This window comes from Octopus bimaculoides, unplaced genomic scaffold (assembly GCF_046866305.1).
Source record: "Octopus bimaculoides isolate indiv1 unplaced genomic scaffold, ASM4686630v1 contig119, whole genome shotgun sequence".
Lineage (NCBI taxonomy): Eukaryota > Metazoa > Mollusca > Cephalopoda > Octopoda > Octopodidae > Octopus > Octopus bimaculoides.
In genome coordinates, this window is record NW_028315369.1 from 83,466 (window position 1) to 91,434 (window position 7,969).

Below are 7,969 nucleotides of genomic sequence, written 5' to 3' on the forward strand. Positions count from 1 at the left end.
AAACAAGCACAAGGCAGAAATTTATGAACACTGGTTAAATTCTGCCTCATAAACTCCAAATTAAACGTATTCCAAACGAACAGGACCAACAAAGACAATTATGGGAGAAACTAACACTTGGAAAACATGAAGACAGAAATAGAACTGCTTAAGCTTACAGCGCTGAGCAATGAAGAAAAATTGAAGAACATAGATGAGGAAATCTACAACGAATTAAAGAAACATTGAGATGGTCAACGCGTGGAAAGTGTCTTTAAACTGTGGCAAACAACTTGTGAAGCTGAAGAAACAAACTCGCTACAAGGCTGGCAAAGACAAAGCAATTTGTTTATTAACTACGAAACACAGTTCATCGTAGAATAGGCATCGGATAAGCCCTTGCTGAAGGAAAATAAACCAAAAACATACACAGAAATGAACCCAAGCTTATCGAAAAAAAACCAGGGACGGTCTAGGGGATACAATTGCACCTCTCTTACATCCCCAAATAACTTAGAAACAACAATCAGGAATTCAGCCGACAACAGAGAATCTGGACGGAATCTTCTTGGCATCCTACAAAGAAATCAAAGGTTCCATGGAAACGTCGAGACGAAGCAAAACTTTTGCGAACCAATCCACCCCCCCATCATCTCACAATAAATGGAAGAATTTACCTTCGAGACTTGGTTACTTCGATCAGAGAGGGTGGGTCAATTCTGGATTGTCGAATGCTTTTCATAGACTTCGTTTAAATATATCTTGCTAGACATCAATCCGTCCCTTGTCACACTCAATCAGTAAAGCTAGCTGCGTGTCTTTAGCCGCAGGTATACGTACGAAATGTATGGGTTTTTTTCTCATGTTCCTTTCTTTCTTTTACTTGTTTCATTCATTAGACTGCGGCCATGCTGGAGCAGCGCCTTAAAGTTTGTTTTTTTTAATATATAATAGCCTCCCTCTTTCACACGATGCTACACACAGCATATATGTTTGTATATATATATATACACCAGCTGCCTTAACTCGTACAAGTCAGTGGATCAGTGGGTATAAGCAGGTGTGTGAAATGGGCTAAAAAGCTTGGTTCATCTGTCACATGGGTCCTCTCGCAACATTTATACTGTCCACTTAGGATACACCGACCTAACCTCTGGCCAGAACCTAACGCCAATTTCCCTGAACTCTTGCGGGGTCACCATGTCTGTCCCAAGCGAAAGCCCGAAAGCAAAAGTCATACGCACTAGTTGTCCTTCTGCTCACATGTCTGTCTTACTTGCAAGGCCCCTTGACCGTTCATACGTCATCACTTACCTTATACTTCCAGCCTATCCCACCATCTTTGTCATATATTATGTGTAGTAAGAGGCTTGCTTCCCAACCACATGGTTCTGGGTTCAGTCTCACTGCGTGCCACCTTGAGCAAGTGTCTTCTGCTATAGTCTCAAGCCGACCAAAGCCTTGTGAGTGGTTTTGGTGGATGGAAACTGAAAGAAGCCCATCGAATATATATGTGTGTGTGTCTCCTCATGTTTGTGTGTCTGTCTCCCATCACTGCTTGATAACTGGTGTTGGTGTTTATGCTCCTATAACCTAGCAGTTCAGCAAAGCAGACCAAAATAAGTGCTGGATTCGATTCATTCGACTAAAACAGAATTTTTCAAGGCCATCACTTAGGGGCCGGTGTCGGTTTTTTGACATCCCTATAATATAGTGGTTTTGTAAAAGGAGATTTATAAAAAAAAGAAAGAAACACCTCCTGTGTTCATAATGTCTACATACATACACACTCACACAAACATGTATATGGGCATACACACACAAACATATATGTGCATGTACGTACTCATATGTATACACATATCCACACTCCAAACACTATTATGACAACTTACTGATTGTCCTCCAAGTAAATGCATAAACTACGGTTTAAGCAACATATTACCTGCCTCTGGACGCCCTCTTCCCATGACGGTACCCATACAGGTGATCCCCAGGAGTGCCTCCGGATTTAAACATCCCCTGGTTGCTTGGATGCTTCAGACTACCCCTGAAGGATCGAGGCAAACCTACCACTTACCTATATATATATATATATATATATATATATATATATATATATATATATCATCATCATCATCATCATCATCATCGTTTAACGTCCGCTTTCCATGCTAGCATGGGTTGGACGATTTGACTGAGGACTGGTGAAACCGGATGGCAACACCAGGCTCCAGTCTGATTTGGCAGAGTTTCTACAGCTGGATGCCCTTCCTAACGCCAACCACTCAGAGAGTGTAGTGGGTGCTTTTACGTGTCACCAGCACGAAAACGGCCACGCTCGAAATGGTGTCTTTTATGTGCCACCCGCACAAGCCAGTCCAGGGGCACTGGCAACGATCTCGCTCGAAAATCCTACAGGAGCCAGTCAGGCGGTACTGGCAACGGCCACGCTCAAAATGGTGCATCTCATGTGCCACCCGCACAAGAACCAGTCCAGGGGCACTGGCAACGATCTTACTTGGCTTGCCGGGTCTTCTCACGCACAGCCCATTTCCAAAGGTCTCGGTCCGTAGTCATCGCCTCGGTGAGGCCCAATGTACGAAGGTCTTGCCTCACCACCTCAGCCCAGGTCTTCCTGGGCCTACCTCTTCCACGGGTTCCCTCAACTGTTAGGGTGTGGCACTTTTTCACGCAGCTATCCTCCTCCATTCTCACCACATGTCCATACCAGCGCAATCGTCTCTCTTGCACGCCACAACTGATGCTTCTAATGTTCAGCTTTTCTCTCAAGATATTTACACTCTGACGGGTATTCACATTGACATTACACATCCAACGGAGCATACTGGCTTCATTCCTTGCGAGCTTACGTATGTCCTCAGCAGTTACAGCCCATGTTTCACTGCCATGTAGCATGGTTGTTCGTACGCATGCGTCATACAGTCTGCCTTTTACTCTGAGTGAGAGTCCCTTTGTCGCCAGCAGGGGTAAGAGCTCTCTAAACTTTGCCCAGGCTATTCTTATTCTAGCAGCTACACTTTCAGCGCACCCACCCCCACTACTAACTTGGTCGCCCAGATAGCGGAAGCTATCGACTACCTCTAGTTTTTCACCCTGGAATGAGATAGAAGTTGTTTCCTGTTTGTTTGCAGTCTTTATTGCACCTGAACATCTGCCACAAACAAAAACTAACTTGCTAGTTAACCTGCCTTTGATGTTGCTGCACCTCTTATGTGTCCATAGCTTGCACCGGGTACATCTTATAGAGTTACTACCTACTCCTTTTCTACATACTGAGCAGGGCCATCTACCTGAAGGGGTTTGTGTTTTATCTACCTTCCTACTTATTAGGATTTTGGTTTTAGCTAGGTTTACTCTAAGGCCCTTCAATTCTAGACCTTGCTTCCACACCTGAAACTTCTCTAGTTCTGATAGTGACTCCGCAATTAGGGCAAGGTCATCAGCATAGAGGAGCTCCCAGGGGCAACCTGTCTTGAACTCCTCTGTGATTGCCTGGAGGACTATGGTAAATAATAGGGGGCTGAGGACGGAACCTTGGTGGACCCCTACCTCTACCCGGAATTCATTGCTGTACTCATTTCCAACCCTCACCTTACTGGCAGCATCTCTGTACATGGCTCGCACAGCTCTCACTAGCCATTCTTCTATCCCAAGTTTCCTCATTGACCACCAGATAAGGGATCGGGGGACCCTGTCAAAGGCTTTCTCCATGTCAACGAAAGCCAGGTACAGAGGTTTATCCTTAGCTAGGTATTTCTCTTGCAACTGTCTCACTAGAAATAAGGCATCAGTAGTGCTTTTACCTGGCACGAACCCAAACTGCATCTCATCTAAATTGATTCGCTCCCTAATTAGTTGGGCTATGACCCTCTCTGTAACTTTCATAACCTGATCTAACAGCTTGATGCCTCTGTAATTATTTGTATCTAAAGAGTCCCCTTTACCTTTGTAGCAGTTGACTATGATGCTGCTACACCAGTCATAGGGTATGACTCCTTCGTGTATCACCTGGTTCGTAATACGGGTGACTAGGCTATAGCCAACACTGCCAGATATTTTGAGCATCTCTGCAGTGATTCCTGATGGGCCGGGGGCTTTCCCGGTCTTCATACTCTTAATTGCTTTATCTACCCTGGTACTATCAACTCGGATAGCTGGTCCCTCTATTGGGTCGACATAAGGCAGGCTCTCTTTCTCCCATTCATTCTCTTTATTAAGCAATCTATCGTAGTGGCATCTCCAGACCTCTTTCTTTGCATCCTCATTTAATGCAAGCGTACCATCATCCATGCGAACATATTTCTCTCCTACAACATCACTATTCTCTCTCCTACACTGTCTTGCAACACGAAATACCTCGAGTCTTTGGTCCTCACGGCGCAGAACATTGGCAAATCTTTCCTTATCTGCTTCCCCTCTGGCTAAATAAACCTGTCGCCTAGCCTCCCTTCTGGCACATTGGTACAATTCCCTGCTACCACCGTTCTTCCAGTCCTTCCAAGCTTGTTTCTTTTGTCTAATAGCCCTGTCTACCTCCTTGTTCCACCACCACGTTACTCTGGGTTGGGAGGGGACCTTACACCCCCCACAAATCTGGTCGGTGGCTTTCAACAGGTTGTCCCGCAGAAATCTCCAATTGTCTTCCACGTTGTATGATGCTATATCCCCTTCTATTTCGTTAAATGCTTCAAGTAACTTGTCTCTAAGTCTCTGTCCGTTTGCAGGGTCTTTAAGCTTCCACACCCTTCTTCTCCAAGCCTGTCTAATTCTGGGCACCCATTTTGCCTTGATCCCAAAGTCGCTAACTACTAATCTATGTTGTGGGGTACATTCTTCGCCAGGGTAGGTTTTGGCATTTATAAGCCGCCCTCTTTCCCTATTTCTGGCGAGGATGTAGTCGATTTGGCTAGAGTGTCTGCCGGAGCGGTAGGTGACTAGGTGACTGGCAGGTTTCCTGAAGTTGGTATTGCAGACCATAAGATTGGTTGCATCACAGAACTCCAGCAGTCTGGTTCCCTCCTCGTTGCGGGAACCGAAGCCATAGCCTCCATGTATGCCATGGAAGCCCCCAGCACGACGTCCGACATGACCGTTGAAGTCTCCAGCCACAAAGAGAAGGTCCCTGTCACTCGTCGACGAGGTAGTTTGCAAGAGGGTGTCATAGAATTGGTCTTTCAGACCATCTGGTAGCCCAGGTTGAGGTGCATAGGCTGAGATGACAGTAGCTAATCTATGATGAAGCACTAGTCTGATCTTAAGTACATATATATATATATATATATATATATATATATATATATATATGTATGTATATATATGTATGTATACATATGTATGTATATATATATATATATATATATATATATATACATACATACATACATGTGTGAGCATGTATTGTACACGCCAGTAATCTAAAAATGTATTCCAACAGACAAGGTAACTCTCATGGAACTAGGCAACCGAAATATAATGCTTTCAAAAACTAAACCTTTTCCAGGTGTCTTTGGACAAACTTAATCTTCTTGAGACGCAGAGACTCTTAAGGAATGAAGAGACTCTTAAGGAATGAAGAGACTCTTAAGGAACTGAGAGAGATGAACACGAATTTGAGACTTTTGATTAGCAACACTGATGAACTCACTCGCTCCACACAAGAGGAAAAGAAGAGAAAGAACAATCCCTGCAACAGCTCAATCAACATTTGTCCAAATTATGCACCACTCTTCATTCTTTACCACATAATAATTGCTTAAATGAAAATCCACCTAAAGATGATACACAAGATAGAAGCCCATCCCCCTCCACTAGCAACTAAAAACCGCATTATACACATATAGAATGAAAAACTTAAAGCCAGAAAGGTTACTTTCTGGAACATGATCAAAAACAAGCACAAGGCAGAAATTTATGAACACTGGTTAAATTCTGCCTCATAAACTCCAAATTAAACGTATTCCAAACGAACAGGACCAACAAAGACAATTATGGGAGAAACTAACACTTGGAAAACATGAAGACAGAAATAGAACTGCTTAAGCTTAGAGCGTTGAGCAATGAAGAAAAATTGAAGAACATAGATGAGGAAATCTACAACGAATTAAAGAAACATTGAGATGGTCAACGCTTGGAAAGTGTCTTTAAACTGTGGCAAACAACTTGTGAAGCTGAAGAAACAAACTCGCTACAAGGCTGGCAAAGACAAAGCAATTTGTTTATTAACTACGAAACACAGTTCATCGTAGAATAGGCATCGGATAAGCCCTTGCTGAAGGAAAATAAACCAAAAACATACACAGAAATGAACCCAAGCTTATCGAAAACAAACCAGGGACGGACAAGGGGATACAATTGCACCTCTCTTACATCCCCAAATAACTTAGAAACAACAATCAGGAATTCAGCCGACAACAGAGAATCTGGACGGAATCTTCTTGGCATCCTACAAAGAAATCAAAGGTTCCATGGAAACGTCGAGACGAAGCAAAACTTTTGCGAACCAATCCACCCCCCATCATCTCACAATAAATGGAAGAATTTACCTTTGAGACTTGGTTACTTCGATCAGAGAGGGTGGGTCGATTCTGGATTGTCGAATGCTTTTCATAGACTTCGTTTAAATATATCTTGCTAGACATCAATCCGTCCCTTGTCACACTCAATCAGTAAAGCTAGCTGCGTGTCTTTAGCTGCAGGTATACGTACGAAATGTATGGGTTTTTTTTTCTCATGTTCCTTTCTTTCTTTTACTTGTTTCATTCATTAGACTGCGGCCATGCTGGAGCAGCGCCTTAAAGTTTTTTTTATATAATATATACTAGCCTCCCTCTTTCACACGATGCTACACACAGCATATATGTTTGTATATATATATATACACCAGCTGCCTTAACTCGTACAGGTCAGTGGATCAGTGGGTATAAGCAGGTGTGTGAAATGGGCTAAAAAGCTTGGTTCATCTGTCACATGGGTCCTCTCGCAACATTTATACTGTCCACTTAGGATACACCGACCTAACCTCTGGCCAGAACCTAACGCCAATTTCCCTGAACTCTTGCGGGGTCACCATGTCTGTCCCAAGCGAAAGCCCGAAAGCAAAAGTCATACGCACTAGTTGTCCTTCTGCTCACATGTCTGTCTTACTTGCAAGGCCCCTTGACCGTTCATACGTCATCACTTACCTTATACTTCCAGCCTATCCCACCATCTTTGTCATATATTATGTGTAGTAAGAGGCTTGCTTCCCAACCACATGGTTCTGGGTTCAGTCTCACTGCGTGCCACCTTGAGCAAGTGTCTTCTGCTATAGTCTCAAGCCGACCAAAGCCTTGTGAGTGGTTTTGGTGGATGGAAACTGAAAGAAGCCCATCGAATATATATATGTGTGTGTGTGTCTCCTCATGTCTGTGTGTCTGTCTCCCATCACTGCTTGATAACTGGTGTTGGTGTTTATGCTCCTATAACCTAGCAGTTCAGCAAAGCAGACCAAAATAAGTGCTGGATTCGATTCATTCGACTAAAACAGAATTTTACAAGGCCATCACTTAGGGGCTGGTGTCGGTTTTTTGACATCCCTATAATGTAGTGGTTTTGTAAAAGGAGATTTATAAAAAAATGAAAGAAACACCTCCTGTGTTCATAATGTCTACATACATACACACTCACACAAACATGTATATGGGCATACACACACAAACATATATGTGCATGTACGTACTCATATGTATACACATATCCACACTCCAAACACTATTATGACAACTTACTGATTGTCCTCCAAGTAAATGCATAAACTACGGTTTAAGCAACATATTACCTGCCTCTGGACGCCCTCTTCCCATGACGGTACCCATACAGGTGATCCCCAGGAGTGCCTCCGGATTTAAACATCCCCTGGTTGCTTGGATGCTTCAGACTACCCCTGAAGGATCGAGGCAAACCTACCACTTACCTATATATATATATA